This window comes from Ornithodoros turicata, chromosome 1, assembly GCF_037126465.1.
Source record: "Ornithodoros turicata isolate Travis chromosome 1, ASM3712646v1, whole genome shotgun sequence".
In the NCBI taxonomy this organism is placed as follows: Eukaryota; Metazoa; Arthropoda; class Arachnida; order Ixodida; family Argasidae; genus Ornithodoros; species Ornithodoros turicata.
In genome coordinates, this window is record NC_088201.1 from 176,612,660 (window position 1) to 176,632,714 (window position 20,055).

At 47.5% G+C, this 20,055-nt stretch overlaps 6 non-coding genes across 6 annotated transcripts; all 6 read left to right on the forward strand.

Moving 5' to 3' along the window:
* The first annotated feature begins 7,959 nt into the window (after window positions 1-7,959).
* On the forward strand, window positions 7,960-8,031 carry Trnap-ugg (transfer RNA proline (anticodon UGG)). Its single transcript has one exon. It is a non-coding gene; the product is annotated as a tRNA-Pro (tRNA).
* Window positions 8,032-18,906: 10,875 nt separating this feature from the next.
* Window positions 18,907-18,978, forward strand: Trnap-agg (transfer RNA proline (anticodon AGG)). Its single transcript has one exon. It is a non-coding gene; the product is annotated as a tRNA-Pro (tRNA).
* A 152-nt stretch (window positions 18,979-19,130) lies between these two features.
* Window positions 19,131-19,202, forward strand: Trnap-agg (transfer RNA proline (anticodon AGG)). Its single transcript has one exon. It is a non-coding gene; the product is annotated as a tRNA-Pro (tRNA).
* A 144-nt stretch (window positions 19,203-19,346) lies between these two features.
* Trnap-agg (transfer RNA proline (anticodon AGG)) lies at window positions 19,347-19,418 on the forward strand. The gene has a single exon. It is a non-coding gene; the product is annotated as a tRNA-Pro (tRNA).
* Window positions 19,419-19,571: 153 nt separating this feature from the next.
* Trnap-agg (transfer RNA proline (anticodon AGG)) lies at window positions 19,572-19,643 on the forward strand. The gene has a single exon. It is a non-coding gene; the product is annotated as a tRNA-Pro (tRNA).
* A 139-nt stretch (window positions 19,644-19,782) lies between these two features.
* Trnap-agg (transfer RNA proline (anticodon AGG)) lies at window positions 19,783-19,854 on the forward strand. Its single transcript has one exon. It is a non-coding gene; the product is annotated as a tRNA-Pro (tRNA).
* Window positions 19,855-20,055: the final 201 nt, after the last annotated feature.

The following is a 20,055-nucleotide window of genomic DNA, read 5'->3' on the forward strand; positions in this document are numbered from 1 at the left end:
GTTCTTTCTCGTAGCACGTCAGCAAGAGTTTCTGTGTGGGAGGGGCGTTCAGCGCCAACGCCTGTTTCAAGTGTCTTTGGTAGGGGGCGAGTTTGTTCTCGTCCACGCACCTGTGTTCACGCACGCGGCTGAAACGGTCACCAAGCATTTGACGGGTACAATGAAACGCACTCTCGCCACTGCTGGCGAGCAGTTAGAGACGTTATAGAGAGTGAGAGGAAAAGCTTTACTATCAATGTCGAAGCGATTGTTTGATCGTCATTCTCGCAATCATGCTCAGATTGGTAGATCCTTGTAAGTAATACGCATGACGTCATCATCGTCTAAATGTTTGAAGAGTTTCGTTTACAGATTACAACACTTTTGCTGCGCGTGAAGTCGGTTTCCTCCCACCTCACATATTTCGGGAGACTGGCAACACCCGCTTCTTCAACACCAACTGCGGTGGATTGTGGTCTAAAGGTACGCTTTTTTTTGTCGTTATTTTTAATACGTTCTATAACCGGTCACATTTTTCAGAGCAAAAGCATTGGACGGGCCGATTGATACGCCCGTTTCTCGGCTGTCGAACGGTACCGTTCGACGTACGTGGCGAAGGACTTTGACTATTGAAGAAAGATCGAGAAGATCAGTGTCACTCTGTGACTGAAGAAGACTGTACGTGTGTGTGTTTAAAAATGCGTGTGTCTCACGCTCCTTTCATGCAGGTTACGAATGGCTACCGACGGGAGATATACCCCTGGTCCTAACCTTCAAGCCCCCTCCGAATACCTTCTTTTTGCGGATCGGCGATCAGCTGAGAACGTGTCGTTGCGGCGGACTGTGGTCGAGCACCCCTAGCCATTGGTTAAACTCGAGCCTTCGTCCGTATTTGGGCTGCCTTCGCGGCTACGAAACCAAAGCTGGAGGCTAACTCGTGTAACCTCTCACGATAAATAAAAAAAAAAAGGTTGTGTATACTCTCATTTCCTCTGAGTCATGACGCCCTAGTAGAGGTTTGCAACCTTTGTGGAAACGCGAATGTATTGGGACTTGCTAAGATTACGCGACTATATTCACGGCGATGGCTGCAAGGGTGACTTTCGATCCATTCTCAAGAGGATACCCTTACGTCTGTTCACCGCCAGTGGGAAGATTGCAAAGGAAATGAAGCGCTTCGTAGATTACAAGCTCGAGCTGTTGGAAAAGTATAGACGAGGAGAGGCAGTTGACCAGTGTCTCATCTCATCGCAGTAAGGCGAAAAAGGCGATTGAATACACTTGTCGTTATACTCGTCCACTAGTAAAGTACTTCGAGGGTTTGCTTAGATGGGGGAAGTCCGTAACTGTCGAAAAACACGTCAGTCCCTTCGTAGTTTTTCAGGTAGAGCACCCAGTGCTGCCCGCGCTTTCTTCGCTCTTCCGTATTGATGATTAAATAGCCGGGCTTGTATAAAACGAAGGCTTCGTTGGAAGCGCAAATGCCTCTCAACATGGAGGTTGAGAGGGGGTTCAGGGACACGAGTTCCAAGATGTCGCTCTCGTACATTTTTTTCTATGGGAGGGTGACCGCACGGTCGTTGTCGATGCATCAAGAGGACAGTGACCGCGTGTGGCAGAACGTTAGCGAAGCGTAACTGCAGGCGAACGTTTCCTTTTCGCCACTCGTCCAAATGCGAAGGAGAAGAACACTTGTCCACGTCCAAGCTCAAGTAGAGAAGGAACCCGTTCGTTTTAAATCGGTCGTAGCTGTACTTGAAATGGTTTTCACCCAGTTCTTGCAAGAAGTTAAAGTATAGGAAATTTCGACGAGGTCGTTCTTAAAGTCGTACTCGGCTCGCACTTACTGGCCATCCACAGAGAGCATCGAATGAGACAAATCGTAATGGTGGAATTTGTAGGGGTTCCATTGGATGTCGCCAAGAAAGTCGGACGTGGCGAGCAGGGCGACGCATAATTTGGAAGGCACCCTTTCGAGGTAAACGTTTTCAAAGTGAGCGTCCAAGCTCCCGGCACTCAAACTCCGCACTTTTGTTTCTAATCTGCGTAACACGTAGATGGCTGGCGTGGTCCGAAGTCGCCGCTCGTATTCCAAAAACAGGAAGGTGCCAGCGTCACCTCTTTCAAGTGTAACGTCATCTCTTTAATGTCCAACTCGTACTTGTACATTTTCTTGTCGTGGGGAATCGATATGAGTTTCAATTCGTCGTTGTTTAACACGAAAACGACTCGAATTTCGACGGCAGGTACCGTGAGGCGCAGCTGTTGGAACAGATCGGTATTGATATGTCCGACCAGGTTTTCGATCGAAAATTCGATCACTGCATCATTTACCCCGTTGACCGGATAAAATAGTTTTCACGAAGTATCTTCTATGCCGTATTGAACGGAAGGGGGTTCGAATATCATCACGTCACTCGTCAGACGGAGCGGCGACCATGGCGACTATTTTTCGTCTTTCGTTGACGTCATGAGGGCCGGAGCGTAGCGTATGTGTGACCCTCATGGCGAACCAAAGATATCTGCAGGTGCATCGTGTGTCGGCACCTTTTATTGTCTTTTGCGACGTTTCTTTCCAGTGTTCTTTCCGGAGCCCACCATGGAATCCAGCACTCTCTCCCAGTCGGTATTTTTTACTGCGTCCGATATTCCTTCGCCGTCGGCCAATTTCCGCGCCAAGCGCTTCAACGTTTTCTTGGCGATCGATTTTATTTGTTGCCAGATGGGAACGATAAACTTGGATATGTTGCTCAACACACCGCCCCCTCGTTGAAAAAGGGGTCCCGTATACACGGGAATTATTTTGGGGGAATTACGGTACATATGTATTTTCTGGTATACATGTCTTTCTCGTAATAAAAGGGCAGTATTTTTAATATCGGTTTTTTCCCGCTCCCCACGTACGTGGGTCCCACGATATCCGTGTAGACGATTATGTTGTGAAACGTGGATTCCAGGAGTACCCCGACGGAGCTCGTGGCATCCTTCTCCGTGAACACAGTACACGCAAGTACGCGGTACTCGGAAAGTCTTAAGGTGGTGGAATTTTACATTTCTGTTGGGTTCCGTCGAAGGTGAAGCGCGGGCGTTCGCCTACGCGCTAGTTTATCGCATTCAGGAGTGCTTGGGGTGTAGCATAATAGCCCGGAGGCAGATGTACTTGCAAAGATCGAGGGATTTTCGTTTTGATCGTGAAAGAAAATTGACGCGCTACGGGGAGAGAGACGCGTAGGTTTTCTCCGTGTCCCTCGACGGGTGTGAACTGTAGCAGCCTTAAAAAGGGTTCTGGAACGAGCAATTCTTTCGGCGTTTTCAGAGAGTAGACGTTATCCGCGAATTCTAGCGAGGCGTCTAGCTGGAAATACTTGTTGAGTGTGTTACGTAGAGACGTGGTTTCCGAATTCAAAGTGACGTCGTCGAAAGCGGCAGGTGCGGCGTGCTCCAATAAGACGGAGGTGGTTTCGCGTTCGCTTAATTTGGGAGGCTTCACCGCACGACCTGTTTCGCGCGATGCCAGCGACTCATCGAGCGCCTGTGCGAGCCTAGGGTCCAATTCCACGTCTTTCACTTCCACGGGTAAGACGAAGTCGTACCGCGATTTATTCTACGCGAAAGAAACGTTAAATTCCGAAAGGGCTAATCCCAAATCCCTCTCGAGATCCGAGGTGTCGCGAAAAGTTCTCCCGACTTCGACCGAGTCCTCGAAAGAAACCTCGATTTTCGCATCTTGCCTTTCGTATCCGATATTTAAAATATCGTTGCTTATGCTGAGATCCATCAGACCGGCTTTATAGCGATTCGAGAGCTGAAGCGGACTATCGATAGCTACCGCGAAGGCGTTGAGTTCATTCGACCGAAACTTATCCATGCTGGCGTTCGAGAGCAAGTGGACGTAGATGTCTGCCATCATTTCCCAATCTTGACCACAGCGCTGCTCGGAACCCAACTGTCGTGTTCTTTGTCGTAACCGAACCAGCGAACCAAGGAGAAGCTCTGACCGTTCACTTTCTTCTTTCTCAGCACTTTCGTTACTGGCCAAGGCTGATTGGCGTCTCGGGTTACGACGAGCACCTCCTCCGGGTAGAAAGATCCGTCCACTCCTTACCCCAGTAATCTTCCAGATGCACGACGGGAGGGGAGGTGTCTCTCAGGCAGGAGATGGTGAAAATCTGAGGCGACCAATTCCCTTCCGAGCTCTTTTGAAAACCTTTTCTGTGTAGTAGGACCCTCACTTTATCCCCCACTTTGAGCTGCTTTTTCACGAAGGGTACGACGAGCTGCCCATTTATCTTATTGAACAGTTCCAATTCTTTTTCTGCGTGTCTTCGGACGGGCTGATGCCCAACGTCCTGTGTTTGGTGTTGTTGTAGTCGCGGACGATCTTGGGAAGCAGGGAAACGAAGTGGTATTTTCCGGTTACTCCAAAATAACGGAATATTCTGTCGCGTAAAGTCCTTATGACCCGTTCTGCCTGTGATGCTTTGATTACGGGACAGAATGTGGAATACATGTGGACCTTCTTTCGTGCCAGGTGCTCCTTAGCGGTCTTCTTGTAGAATTCTCCTCCTCTGTCTCAAAAAATGCGTGTAGGCGCATTACCTCCCTGGAAAAGTCGCATCATGGCCCTTTTCATTTGGGCTGGGCGTTTCGTTTCTAGCGGGATGGTCGCAGAAAACGGGAGAGGGAATCAATCGCTACAAGAATGTAGCGGTAGCCACCATTGAACCTCTTGTATTTTGAAAAGCCGGCGAGATCCATTTGGCACACGTTGTTGATCTTGAGCGCGATGATGCGTCTCCTATTAAACTTTCTTCTCACCGGATGGTGTAGCGTGTAGGCGTCCAGCTTTCTGAGTATGGCGAGAGCCTTTTTCTTCCCAAGTGACGCGCTTTTCTCCGCTTTTCTCCACTCCCCCAAACCACCCTCTGGTTTCTCATATCCCCCCATAAGTCGTTCACGCTATTGAGGCTTGCTGCTGCTGCTGAGGCTCGCGAGATTTGGGCAGAGAAATCGGCGCAATAGTTTCGAGACTTTGGAGAACCAGTCCTGAAGGTTTCTTTCCCGTTTTACGTTGCAACAAATAATTCACGAGTTCGGAAATGGAGGGGTGCTTGATGGACTTGCCCGAGACGGAAACACAACCCTCGCGATCATAGGAAATAACCTTCTCTAATTCCGAGACGACCCTTTCCGCTTCCTCTTCGTCCACCTCTGGAGGGAAAAGCGAATAGTCAAAGTCATTTGTAGCATCGGAGGCCTTGTTTTTATTGTCGTAGGGACCGATTCAAACAGCAAACAGCAGCATGGCACAGTAAGAAGGAACAAGAAAGTTTAATGAACACCCTTCGATAATTAATTCGGGAGGAAGAGACAATGCCGGGAAGGTACCAGGACATCATTAGAGAAACAAAACAAAGACTTTTAAACGGGATGGAAAAGGAGTACCACGGCTATAGGGCTCGCAGCAGGAAAGAGGCACTGGAAAAGGAAGAGCAGCCAACGAAAGTGTTTCGAAGGTTTGAACGTGAGAGGGCTCAGGGGAATGCTATTCTGACAGCTATTCTGACTCCGTGAAACACAAGAACACAGATGTCCGGGATGTATTTGAGAGAGAATACACTGAAATGTTCATAGCAGAGGAATTCGTAGAACCAACTGAAGTACGCGGAAAGCTGCCTCAACTCTCAGAAGAAGGCATGGAAAAAAGCATGGGAGCTATACAGGCTAGCGAGGTGGAGTGGGCGATAAAGAAGATGCCAAGAAATAAAGCTCCTGGTCCGACGGCACTGGTGCAAGTTTTTACAAGACTTTTGCGAGTACTCACGAAAGTTGGTATTTTGCCTTCGTCCATGAGGAAATGCCACACAGTCTTCATTCCAAAAAAGAAATGCAAGGATCAACACCTCAAGGTATCAGATTATCGTCCGATCAGTCTTCTCTGTAATGACTATAAGATATTGACTAGAATCATTGCAAAAAGACTCGATAGCGTTTTGTGGAAAGTCATCGGTCAGTATCAGTGCTACGGTGTAAAAGGACGAAAGGTTGTCACGAATCTTCATAATATGCGAGTCATCTGCGAACAGGGTACAGCAAGTGGAACTCAAGTTGCAGTAGTACAAGTGGACCTCAGCAGAGCTTTCGACAGAGTATGTCATCGTTATCTGTTTTGGCTGTAGAAGGAATGTTGTGTCGGTAAGTAGCTGGAACACCTTGTACAAACATGCTACCGAGACATAACCTGCCTGTTTGTTATCAATAAGGAAATCGGAAAGAAAATTAATGTCTCGCGATCCGTAAGACAAGGATGTCCAATGTCACCACTGCTTTTCGCTCTGTACTTAGAGCCGCTGTGCATATCAGTGATGGAAAACCCGCAAATAGAAGGTATTCGCGTTGGAGAAAGGGCGGTAAAGCTGTTGGCCTACGCCGATGACGTTACGTTCTTCTGTACAAAAGAAGACGAAATACCACAGGTTTTGAAACAACTGCACATCTTCTGTCAATACTCCGGTGCAAAAGTCAACCTACATAAATCATCTGGTGCACGGCTAGGGGACTGGCTCTGCAAACCACAAGATTTCCTTGGGATGGAGTGGACACAGGCAGGACCCAAATACCTAGGGGTCCCCATGGACTTCGACAGATCTTCGACCCAAAAGTGGGATGCAAAGGTAGCAGCCATTCGCCCAAAACTGGACGCTCACAATGGCAGGGTGCTGTCACTCTTCAACGGGACTTTTTTGTGTAATGCTGTGGCGTACCCAAGTTTCTTGTTCTGGGCAAGAGTTATTCCAGTGGAAAAAGCCGCAACAGGGAAGTTTCAACGAGCAACAGCCACATTCATATGGTCTTCTACCTTTGAAAAAATGCGAAGGTCCAACCTGTACTGGCCACAAGAGGTCGGAGGTTTTGGTCTTGTGAACGCGGGTATGAAAATCCAAGTTCAGCGTTTCTGTTTCTTTAAGGACACCACAGATGACTTCCTTATCTGTGCTCTTCAGTCAATTGGGTTTCCACACCTCGCCGCGTGGCTTGTCACCACAGCTCCGCATATGCAACACAACGGAGGATTGGCCTTCTACAGGGAAATTGCACAGGCTGTCCGGTTCCTCGAGAGCCAATTCAGCTGGGAGTACCTAAAAACAGTGAAACCCAAGAGGCTGTACTGGGACAGCATCGCCAAAGTGTTTCCGCCGCCGTTGTATAGAGACTGTTAGGAAAGTGCCCGTGCCGACGGCTACAAAAGAGTTTTTTGTGAAGTTCCACGCTGAGATCCTACCTGTTAAAGTACGGCTAAAGGAGAAAGGTTTTGATCTACCGGAGACTGACAGATGTTATGTGTGTGACTCACCGGAAACGCTAAGTCATCTTTTTCTGGAGTGCTGAAACGCCAGGCTGTTCTGGGCTGACCTAATGGCATCTCTTGGACTAGACTTTCACTTGACCTGGGAAGCGCTGAAAGGACTAGAAGTTGGAGGGTGCACAGATACAGTTCTGAAACAGGTTCTTCTGGTGTCGGCTATGCATGCTCTATGGATGTAGGGGCATAATTTTCGCTTTGGGTGCAAGAGGTCCCGGGTTCAAATCCCGGACGAGCCCTCGTTTCTTATGGCTGGTGACTTCATTGTGCTATGCGGTTTGCTATTATAACTATCACACACGAGCCTATATTTGTTTCTTGACACGCATTTTGCTTTTTGACCCGTAACTACGCCTGCGGTCGACGAACAGCGGGACGTGGGTTCGTTTTGTGGCTCGTTGGTCTATGGGTATGATTCTCGCTTTGGGTGCGAGAGGTCCCGGGTTCAAATCCCTGACGAGCCCTCGTTTCTTATGGCTGGTGACTCAATTGTGCTATGCGGATTGTTGTTATAACTATCACACACGAGCCTATATTTGTTTCCTGACAAGCATTTTCCTTTTTGACCCGTAACTACGCCTGCGGTCGACGAACAGCGGGACGTGGGTCGGTTTTGTGGCTCGTTGGTCTAGTGGTATGATTCTCGCTTTGGGTGCGAGAGGTCCCGGGTTCAAATCCCGGGCGACCCCTCGTTTCTTATGGGCGGTGGCTTAATTGTGCTATGCGGATTGCTATTATAACTATCACACACGAGCCTATATTTGCTTCTTGACAAGCAATTTCCTTTTTGACCCGTAACTACGCCTGCGCTCCACGAACAGCGGGACGTGGGTCGGTTTTGTGGCTCGTTGGTGCAGGGAAATTCTGCTTCCGGACTTCAACAGTGTCGGACGTGTAAACATGAGCTCTGCTGGAGTAGGGCTAACGGCTAGGCCTAGCCGCGTGACAGAGAACAAAGGAACTTCATCAGGATACTTGACTATACTACCTACCTTACCAACAGGTATCTCCTCTTTGAATACTTTATTTCTACACGCTGATCCAAAAGCAAGGCAGTACAACGTGGATCATTTTGGTGAAGCACTGAAAGACATAGTAAAGAAAGAAGACGTGGCTACGTTCGGCGTGTTTCAGTATAACCATGTTTGGATGATACGGTTTCACAACGGAGTGGAGAAGGAGAGACTGCTGTCGAGAAAAGAACTCGTAGTGAAAGAAAAGCGCTGTGTCATCATCGACCCGAACAAAAGGGATGTATGTATCAAGTTGCACTGGGTCTCTGGTAATACCAGCGATGAAGAAATTCGCAAAGCAATGACAACATATGGACACGTAACGGAAATAATAAGAGAGAAGTGGAAGAGTTCGTTTTTTGAAGGAGTACAATCAACAACCAGATTGATAACGCTCCGACTGAAAGACGGTGAAACCGTAGATGGATTGCCCCACCTGATGCAAATTGCCGGATCCCGAGTGTTGCTGGCTGTCAGTGGCAGACCACCCTTGTGCTTGAAATGGAAGCAACTAGGACACATCCGAAGGCAGTGTCACACTCCTTGGTGTAGGACGTGCAGGAAGTACGGGCACGAAGATGAGGAATGCGTAGCCACATATGCATCGAGAGTGAGGCAACCGCAACCAGAGCAGATTGAAGAGCACATAATGGACGTGGAGGAAACAGAAAGAACAAGTCAATTGACGGAAACAGATAAAAAGGGCGAGCAGCAACAATCAGGCGTCGGAAGCGCTGAAACACCGCAGAAAAAATCGAACGAAGGATCGACCGATGTGTACAGCCCCAAGGTTATCTCTTCTGGTTCACCAGAAGGGTCGAAGGGTATGCTAGCTGGTGGTTCTCAAGAAACAAAAAACATGGGTATGGTGGCGGTGAAAGAAAGGAAGAAAAGAAAACAGAAGGTCAAGTTGCCAGTATGCCGCAGCTGGACGAAGTGGGAGCATCAAGACTTGAGGATATGGACTTTTTGACTGCTAAATAGCCGATGGGGAAAAAGTGATGCAAGCGTACAACGAGTAAGTCGGCTGCTTTCTTCACGAGTGCAAATAATATAACCGTGGCTACACTAAATGTTAGGGGGTTGAATGCAAGGAAAAAACAGTACCAACGGAAGCGTTTCTTGGAACAATATTCATATTTTGATGCCCTTGCTATTCAAGAAGCTAAAATAAGCACAGAAGAAGAAACCACAAGATTGGTCAATTACTTGTTTCATAAAGACTATGACGTAGTAGTCAGCGACGCCGTGGGACATTCAGCGGGGTGCATCCTATGGTTGGAGAAAAGCGAACCTCTTATCCCCGTATCATACATTACTGATAATGCAGGGAGAATAGCTTGTCTTGATATTGAAATCGACCGGTGTGCTTGGAGGATTGTGTGCCTTTATGCACCTAATGATGTGCGCGAAAGGAAAGTGTTCTTCGAAGAGATGGCGCAACTCATCAACAGTACCGGAAATATCATGTTATTAGGGGACTTTAACTGTACGCTAAATGACTCTGACACAAGTGGTAATCGCATCCAAGTCGAAGCAAGCACTCTCACGCTAGCGGGCATTTTGGAGAGCCATAACATGAGAGATGTTTTCGATGACGTTGAAAATAAGGACACCCTCTTTACGCACTTCCAGAATGGCTCACATTCTAGATTGGACCGGATATATATGAAGTGGGAACGAAGAACGACCGTAACCAGATATGAAACACACCCGGTTTCCTTTAGTGACCACTGCATGGTTCTAGCCACTTTAGGTGAAGTACGGAAGCCCTCCGGGACAGGAAGTAACCGATGGCAATTGTGGAAGCTGAATTGTAGACTATTGGAAGACTACGGATTCGTAAATTTCGTAAAGGACGGAATTGTGGACATTGTGACTGCAGGGACTTCTTGGCCTTCAGCGTGGGAAGCCTTCAAGCTGAAACTGCGAGCTTTCGCTGTGGAAAGATCCAATGTAATCTCATATGCACGTAAAGGGCGCAAGGAAGAATTGAAGAAGCGGATGAATGAAGTGGTTAAGCTGGAATCTCTAAAGCCAGGAGAATGTCAACAAGAGATGGAAGAAATTAAATTGGAACTAAATCTCCTTAACGAAATGAAATATGAAGGCGCTCGGATCATGTCGAGAATTCGCCTGTTTGCACCGGACGAAATCCCCCGCAAGACGTATCTTTATAAAGAGAGGCAACAAGGAAAACTTAAGAAGATAGAGGCTATAGAACATGAAGGAAATTTAATAACAGGCGAAAGTGAAATAGAACGAATTTTTGTACGCCACTATAAGGATCTCATAGGCACGGCACACGCAACGGAAATAAATGCGGAGGACAAATTAAAAACTCTTCAACTGCCTGCCCTCACTGAGGGCCAACGTCAATCACTTGAAGGACCCATCACCAGGGACGAAGTACTCAGCGCCATTCGATCACTATCCAGGAATAAGACACTAGGACCAGATGGCATCGGTGGCGAATTTTATCACAAGTTCAGCGAACATATGGCGTCTATTCTTTGGAATGTGTTCCTGGAAGCTGAAGAAAATGGAACCTTTTCGCCTTCCTTTCATCGAACTCACACTGTGTTAATTCCCAAGAAGATAACGGCAGGGAAGACACCGGGAGTAACAGAGTACCGCCCAATAACACTTTGTAATGTTGATTACAAAGTGTACGCGAAAGTACTTGCTGCAAGGATTCAAACAGTGATAAAGACCGTTGTTGGAGAGCATCAGGTGTGTGCGATAAAGGGACGGAGCATCCAAACGAACATTCACGTGCTACGCACTATCCTAGATATTGCAAGGACAGATGGGGATCAAGTAGGTGTAGTTCAAATAGACTTATCTCAAGCGTTCGACAGAGTGGATCATACTTATCTGTTTTGTACATTGAAAGAAGTAGGGTTTGGTGAAATGTTTATGAGAAGACTAAAATTATGTTATCAGAACGTGTCAACTAAGCTAATTTTAAATGGTCATTGTTCAGGCCCAATACTCTTGAGATCCTCGGTAAGGCAGGGAGGACCCCTATCTCCATTACTGTTTGCCGTATACCTAGAACCCCTTTGCAAGGCTATTGTGGGTTGTAAAAATATTAGAGGATTTACAATGGACAATGCAGAAGTAAAAGTGATAGCGTACGCGGACGATATTGCTGTTGTGATGGAGAACAAGCAAAGTGTTAATGCATTGTTTAGCATTATTGATTACTTCTGTCGCATATCTGGTGCGCGTATCAATGGGAAAAAAATCCCTTGGGATATGGGGAGGTCAATGGGGCAGCACCCCAACTACGTACGCAGGCATATCGTGGGATACTGTGCCAGGAATGTACCTCGGAGCTCCACTGGGAGACAGTAAAAATACGAATTCTATGTGGTCTCAAGTTGCCGGCAAGCTCCACAAGCAAACCTCTGTGTTGAAGCAAAGTGTGTTTTGTGTCTTCCAGCGTAGTAGTATATGCAGTGTTTTCATGTTGGCACGGATTGTGTACCTCTTGCATGTACTGCAGTGTTCGCGTGCCAATATTCAAAGAATCCACAGGATTTTTGCAACGTTTGTGTGGAATTCTTCTTTTGAATCGATGACGCGTGACAACTTGTTTAAAGCGGTGCAGGATGGTGGGTTAGGGCTACCACATATGTTTGTGAAGCAGCTTGTCATCAGAATTGTATTCTACAGAACAAAAACGCACGCGTTACTGGAATATGTAAAACAATGCATAGCATTAGAACACTTACCATACGTAACAGTGGCAACAAAAACCAGACATGTTTCATTGAATGGTTTTTACATAGAGGTTGTCGAGAGTGTTAAGTTTGCTTAGTTCGATTCTCAATCGATTATGTGTATTCAGTTCATAGATCACGCTTATATTGGGACCTTATTGACACTTTGTTCCCTGTTCCAATTTATTGAGTCTTATCGCAGGAATGGCCCGGAAAAGATATTTTATGTAGAGTTAAGAGAATGCCCATCAGACCCAATCTTAAAACTTTCTTCTTTAAACTGCATACAGGTACGCTGCCTGTCAAAACATGGCTTGAAAGAAAAGGTTTCTTTGTACCTTGGAGTACCAGTTGCAGGTTTTGCAAGGTGGCGGAAACTATTGATCATATTTTTATTGACTGCACTGAGGCGGCATTCCTGTGGGATGACATAAGTCAAGCATTGGGCGTTACCTTCACACTGAACACACACACCATTCGGTTCCTGCCATTAATTGACCGTAACAGTCCTAGGTTTGATGTCCTCTGTGTTATAGCAATGTACTCTTTGTGGAAGGTGCGCATGTTGGACAAGCACGAAGAGCCGCTAAGTCCACCGATGGTCTTACTCCGAAAAGAACTGTCGAACGTGAAACTGGCCGCGAAGTATCGCGGATACACTCCACCGTGGCTCATGCTTTTCTGTGAAAGCTTCTTCCCTGTGTTCATATCCCGCGCCTTGTATAAATTCACATTGTCATCATCATAGAAGTGTTATTTTGAAATGAATAAAATAAAAGTTAAAAAAAAAGTTCGTTGGTCTAGGGGTATGATTCGATTCTACTTCCGACGCTCGTTGAGTACGGTTGTGGGAGTATGAGCTCCAGCGGAGCAGCATCAACGGCTAAGCCTAGCCGGGCTGAATCGTCGTCACTACAGGCTAATACGTCTCAAGGAACTTACAAAATCATCATGCCTACGTTACCCAAAGGAGATATCGCTCGTAATACGGTGTTCCTGCATGCCGACCCGTCGGCGCGACCGTACAAGGTGCAGGATTTTGTGGAACCGCTTCGAAGGGTCGTCAACAACAAGGACATCGCAGGATTTGGATCATATCTATTCAATCATGTTTGGATCATCACCATGCATTCTGACGAAGAGAAAGAAAAACTGCGGAAAGCAGGTGAGTTGACAGTTAAAGGAAGACGATGCATTGTGGTCGACCCGAATTCCAATGTGATATCCTTGAAGCTACACTGGCTGCCGACAAATGTTCCAGACGAGGTTGTGCGGCGTGCTTTATCGCTGTACGGAACAGCAAAAGAAGTTTTGAGAGAAAAATGGAAACTGCTAGGTCTCGAGGGAGTAGAAACGACGACACGTTCCGTGGTATTGCATCTGAAGGAACCCCAAGAACACACATGGTCCTCAGGATGTCCCCACAGTGTCATCGTGTCCTCGTCCTTCGAGGTGTATGCCCATAACGTCCTGAGGATAACACTCGCGGACTGTCCGTGAAGAGTCATTCAGGTACGTCCTGTGCCCGTCCCTGCGGGTAGCTAGGGGGACGAGAAATAGTATTTTGTTTAGTTTACGTGCTCAGACTCCCTAAACACATTTGTTTTGTTTTGGGGGCGATCCTGGGACCTGACTGAGATTTTTCTTAAATAAAGGATGGCCCAGCGTAAAATTCCCTGCCGCCAAAAAGAATGACTGTCTATGATACATGAACGATTTCTCGTGGAAAGAACAGAAACGCGCGATGCTGTCGCACTACTTTTGACTTTCAAAGTTCCTACCTGAATGTCTCAAACCAACGTGAGTAAGAAACATAGACTTTGGAATGAGGCAAACCTAATACTTCAATCGATTCCTCGCTTTGAGTATTTTTTCTTTGCGTAATCGAAAGAAGCATTGAGAGCTCACCCTTCGTTTTGCGTAGCAGGCTAGCAGGACTCCCGTATTTACGGAGGGACGCGTTATATTAATAAATGGTATCTGTTTCGACTTCGGAAGAGAATTCTAGTACCTTTCGGAGTGGGTTTCTGAGTGGGCAAGCTTAAGGCGTGTCCCACCCTTATGAGGATTTCTCAGACTTAGTGTCCTTCAGAAGATTCTGTTTCGAACAGGAACAACAAAAACGCTCCCATAACTTTGGTGTCATTGCAATTTGGTGCAACTTGTGTAAGCACTTGGCGGATGTGCGTGCCAGAAAACGCAAAATACATAAAACAAATCAAAGCAGAGAATTGACGGAAAGCATTGTCCTTCATGTGTACTTAAACTGTCCTAAATTGGTCCCTGAGGATGGGCGAGGGACAGCCTCGGGGACGTCATCTCATATGCCAAAGTGGCAGTATTATGACATTTTGAGGATCAGATTTTGACATCCTAGGGATGCCATACCTGTCCCCATCTGACAACCTTAGGATAGTCCTGGGATGACAGTGTGTTCTTGGGGAAGGTTGCACGACGGAAAGCATCCCTTATCAACTAAAAATTATGGGAGCAACGGGGCTCGTGTCTGTACCGGGGAAGGCACCTTTATGCTTGCGGTGCAAGCAGGTTGGACACATACGAAGTCAATGTCGAACTGAATACTGTAGAACATGTAAAGGTTTTGGGCACATTGCTGAGGTACATTGCATACGTACCTATGCCGCAATGACAAGGGGTGCAGTGGAAAAACCAAACGCAGACATGGTAATGGACGTGCAGGACACAGAGGCTACTATGCAAGACAATGAAGAGCCAGTGCAGAAGGCAGGCACTTCCGACAGCGGAGAGACTGAAAATGAAGTTGTGGAAACGGCGCAGGAGACGGACAAGGAACGACGGGGAAAGGAGCAGCAGCGAATGGACTGTTCTCGAGAAGAGGACCCGCTAGGAAAAAGGAAAGGGACTGATACTGAAGAAAAGGTGGGAGACGCCAGGCAGGACCAATCCGGGAAGTGGCAAACTCCACTGAACAAGAAATCGTTGCAGGTGCCTCAGTCTATGACACAGTTGCCACTAGAAGAAGCGGGGTCATCCCAGCTCGATGACCCAGGGTTTTTTTGATCGGAAGTGCATGAGGGCCTTTTAACGAAGTAAGAAGATGACAAGACACCGTCATGTCAAAGTTGCAACACTAAACGTCGTCAGCCTCCTTTCGAGAAGACGGAAGCATTGGGTGGCGAACTTGTTATCTTCCGAAAACGTTGATGTGGCCTGCCTTCAGGAAACCAAAGTTGCAACTGCAGTTGACGAAAAGGAACTGGTTAATTTTTTTTAAATCTAATTTCTGGTGTTTTCCGTCCGCGGCAATCGGAAACAGTGCTGGAAGCCTTATCCTCGTTAGAAAGAGCTCGGGATTGGCGGTTGTGGACAATGTTCTAGATCAGAGCGGACGGTTAAGTGTGGTGGACTGTGTGCATGGGCGAGGGATGCTACGCGTGATCTGTGTTTACGCTCCAAATGACCCCCCGGAGAGGAAATATTTCTTCTCTTCGCTCAAGCATTTCGTTAGTGTCCCTTGGAACGTCCTCTTGTGCGGAGACTACAACTGTGTCTTAAGAAGAGAAGACTGCAGTACCGGACTGATAAGGAAGGACGGCAGCAGGAGAGAACTGGTCAAACTGACGCAAGAAGCTGATCTCGTCGACGTCTGGGAAGCATTTCCAAGAGGATCCATCACGTTCACGCGCTTTCAAGGTAACTCACACGCAAGACTAGACAGAGTGTACGCGTCTGGATGGTTGCTCCCCATGCTAGGCAATTACGAGGTGAGGCTACAGGTTTTCTCGGATCATTCGCTGGTGTGCATTACAGTCTTGCACAAGCCACGGGCGTGCAAGCGAGATAACAGGAAACGAAGCATGTGGAAGATGAATGAAGCTATGTTGGACGAAGACACATGCAGGGAAAAAATTCAGAAGATGATTGAAGAGTACCTGAGGGCTGGCAATATTGATGCCGTATCCTGGGAAGAGTTTAAACAAAAAAATCAAGCTGACAGCTATGAAATATTCCCGAGTCAGAAGGCTTGGAAAAGGGCAGCTGATAAAACAACTGACTGAAACCCTTACAAAGCTCGTGGAATGTGAATGTCAACAGCCAGGAACCTTCAAGGATGATATCAGGGAAGTAAAAGAAGAACTGCACAAGTTATATGAAGATAAACACCGCGGGGCTATGATCAGATGCCAGGTGCAGATATTCGCAAGAGAGGAGACACCGTACAAAGTTTTCCAGTTCAAAGAACGGCAACATGCAGAACACAACAAAATCAAACTGATTAAAGTGGGGGATAATCTGCTCAGTGAGTAGGAAGATATTGAAGAAGCCTTTTGTCAACATTATCGCAACCTGTTCAAAGAGAAGCCCAGCGAGCCATTGAAATACGGCACCTGGCTGGGCGATTTCCCGGCTGTTGATCCACAGTGCCAGGAAATGATCAACGACGAGATTACCGAAGAGGAAATTAGAAGAGCGATAACACAGATGGGAAGGAACAAATCACCGGGGGTGGACGGTATTGGAGCATACTTCAATAAAACCTTTTGCGACCCACTCTGTACAATCTTGAAGGCCGTTTTCGAAGACATTGCTAGAAGAGGAATGCTTCCACCAAGCATACGGCAGGCGCTCACAGTCCTAATACCGAAGCAAAGAGACAACCGTGAACATCCATCTGTCACAGACTACAGACCCATTAGTTTGCTATGCACGGATTACAAAATTATAGCCAAGGTTTTAGCTGCAAGGGTGGAAATCGGCGTCCGGGAAATTATTGGTAGGCACCAACCATATGGATTACGAGGACGGTCAATTTCCAGGAACCTCCATATTATGAGAACTGTCTGTGAAGTGGCTCAACTGACCTCCAAACCCTTGGCGGTGTTACAAACAGATCTGTCCCAGGCGTTTGACAGAGTATGCCCTGCTTTTCTGTTCGCTGTGTTAGATAGGTGCAAAATACGATACTTCCTATCAACATGGATTCGAACCTGCTACAATAACGTGACAACGCGGCTCGTGGTGAATGGCAACGTGGGAAAAAGTATCCCCGTTTCCTCCTCAGTTAGGCAGGGGTGCCCACTGTCCCCGATACTTTTTGCTGTGTACCTGGAGCCATTGTGTAGGAAGATACTAACAAATGAACACATCGTAGGTCTCCAGATTGGTGCAGAACATGTGCTCGCATACGCAGATGATGTCGCAATAATATGTTCTTCGAGAAGTCAGGTATGTGAGGCAATATCTACAATTCAGGACTACACGGAAGTGTCGGGGGCGGCGTTCAATTTACGGAAATCATCTGGATCCTGGTTAGGAAGCTGGGAGTGCACTCCTCAGAAGTTCCTGCAGATTTCTTGGAAGACATCGATGACGAAATATCTTGGAGTTGACATTAACGGGCAAGTTTGTGCGGAGGATATGGTGGACAAAAAAACTAAACTCTGTGGCCGGCAACCTAGTTCAATGGCACGGCAGATATATTTCCGTCTCCAACAGAGCCTAAGTATTCAACTGTGTGCGATACCCTGCCCTTCTCTACGTAGCGCAGTGCATCAGTGTCAACGTAAGCGTCTGCAACAAGTTTCACAGGAAATGTGCAACCTTCATAATGGGATCACCGATGGAGTGCATGAGGAGGACTAACTTATCCTTCAGCCTAAGGAAAGGAGGAATCGGCTTGGTGAACCTTGCCATTAAACTGAAGGTCCACAGGTTCCTGTACCTCAGAGATCAACAGGACCCGTTCCTAAGAGCAGCGACGCAAGTCCTCGGTAATGCCTACCTCAGACGGTGGACGGTGTCTGTACAAGATGTTTCTCGGCGTGCCAGGGTACTATCCTTCTACAAGGAAATAGCGGGAGCAATAACGTTTTTTGAAACACTGTTTTCCTGGGAGTATCTTGAAAACGTAAGGCGGAAGAGGCTGTATTGGGATACAGTTGTTGCTGTCCTACCGACACCCCTGTATAGACAATGCTCACTTCCCCAAGGTACTGAAGGCGTCTTGAAGAGAGTAAGACGATTCAAAATACCGACAGGCTCAAAGGACTTCTTCTTCCGCTTCCATTGGGAGGTGCTTCCCGTGAAGACGTGGCTGAGAAGGAAAGGTTTTGCAGTCCCTTGGGCTCTGAGCTGTACTGTTTGCCCTGAAGAGAATGAGACACTGTTACATGTGTTTCTGCTATGCAAGAGGGCTATACAGTTCCGGGAAGCCTTCAAAGACTTCATCAATCAAGATGTGGAGCTGCGGTGGAGCCGTATGAAGTTTTTGCAGTTCGGTAGCGGACCCGATGGGGACGTAATGTCATCGCTCATCGTGCTCGGGTTGCATTCCATATGGCGCTTCAGAATGGGCGAAGTCGAAGGACGAGAAAAGCTCACACCTCCTCTGGTCGGGTTCGAACGGAAGCTCCACTGGGTCGGAAGCGTGCTCACGGGGGAAGAACTGGAAGGGCCTAGAAGCCAGTCATCGACCAACTGAAAATGGGTGAACTAAACCTCCGTAGACAAGTATACGGAAGGGGAAGGATGCGCATTGCGGTGTAGATTGCCGTCTCCACCAGGCACAAGGAGTGCCGTGGTTTTAATGTAATTTTAATGCATTAAAGACGAATAAAAAAAAAAGGTCTAGGGGTATGATTCTCGCTTCGGGTGCGAGAGGTCCCGGGTTCAAATCCCGCACGAGCCCTCGTTTCTTATCGCTGTTGACTCCGTTGTGCTATGCGGTTTGCTATTACAACTATCACACACGAGCCTATATTTGTATCTTGATAAGCCTTTTCCTTTCTATCGCGTAATTACTCCTCCGGTCGACGAACAGCGGGACGTGGATGTGATTTGTGGCTCGTGGGTCTAGGGGTATGATTCTCGCTTAGGGTGCGAGAGGTCCCGGGTTCAAATCCCGGATGAGCCCTCGTTTCTTATCGCTGTTAACTTCATTGTGCTATGCGGTTTGCTATTACAACTATCACACACGAGCCTATTTTGTATCTTGGCAAGCCTTTTCCTTTCTATTGCGTAATTACGCCTCCGGTCGACGAACAGCGGGACGTGGATGTGGTTTGTGGCTCGTGGGTCTAGGGGTATGATTCTCGCTTAGGGTGCGAGAGGTCCCGGGTTCAAATCCCGGACGAGCCCTCGTTTCTTATCGCTGTTGACTTCATTGCGCTATGCGGTTTGCTATTACAACTATCACACACGAGCCTATTTTGTATCTTGGCAAGCCTTTTCCTTTCTATCGCGTAATTACGCCTCCGGTCGACGGACGTGGATGTGGTTTGTGGCTCGTGGGTCTAGGGTTATGATTCTCGCTTAGGGTGCGAGAGGTCCCGGGTTCAAATCCCGGACGAGCCTTCGTTTGTTATCGCTGTTGACTTCATTGTGCTATGCGGTTTGCTATTACAACTATCACACACGAGCCTATATTTGTATCTTGACAAGCCTTTTCCTTTCTATCGCGTAATTACGCCTCCGGTCGACGAACAGCGGGACGTGGATGGGTTTTGTGGCTCGTTGGTCTAGGGGTATGATTCTCGCTTAGGGTGCGAGAGGTCCCGGGTTCAAATCCCGGACGAGCCCTCGTTTCTTATCGCTGTTGACTTCATTGTGCTATGCGGTTTGCTATTACAACTATCACACACGAGCCTATATTGACAAGCCTTTTCCTTTCTATCGCGTAATTACGCCTCCGGTCGACGAACAGCGGGATGTGGTTTGTGGCTCGTGGGTCTAGGGGTATGATTCTCGCTTAGGGTGCGAGAGGTCCCGGGTTCAAATCCCGGACGAGCCCTCATTTCTTATCGCTGTTGACTTCGTTGTGCTATGCGGTTTGCTATTACAACTATCACACACGAGCCTATTTTGTATCTTGGCAAGCCTTTTTCTTTCTATCGCGTAATTACGCCTCCGGTCGACGAACAGCGGGATGTGGTTTGTGGCTCGTGGGTCTAGGGGTATGATCCTCGCTTAGGCTGCGAGAGGTCCCGGGTTC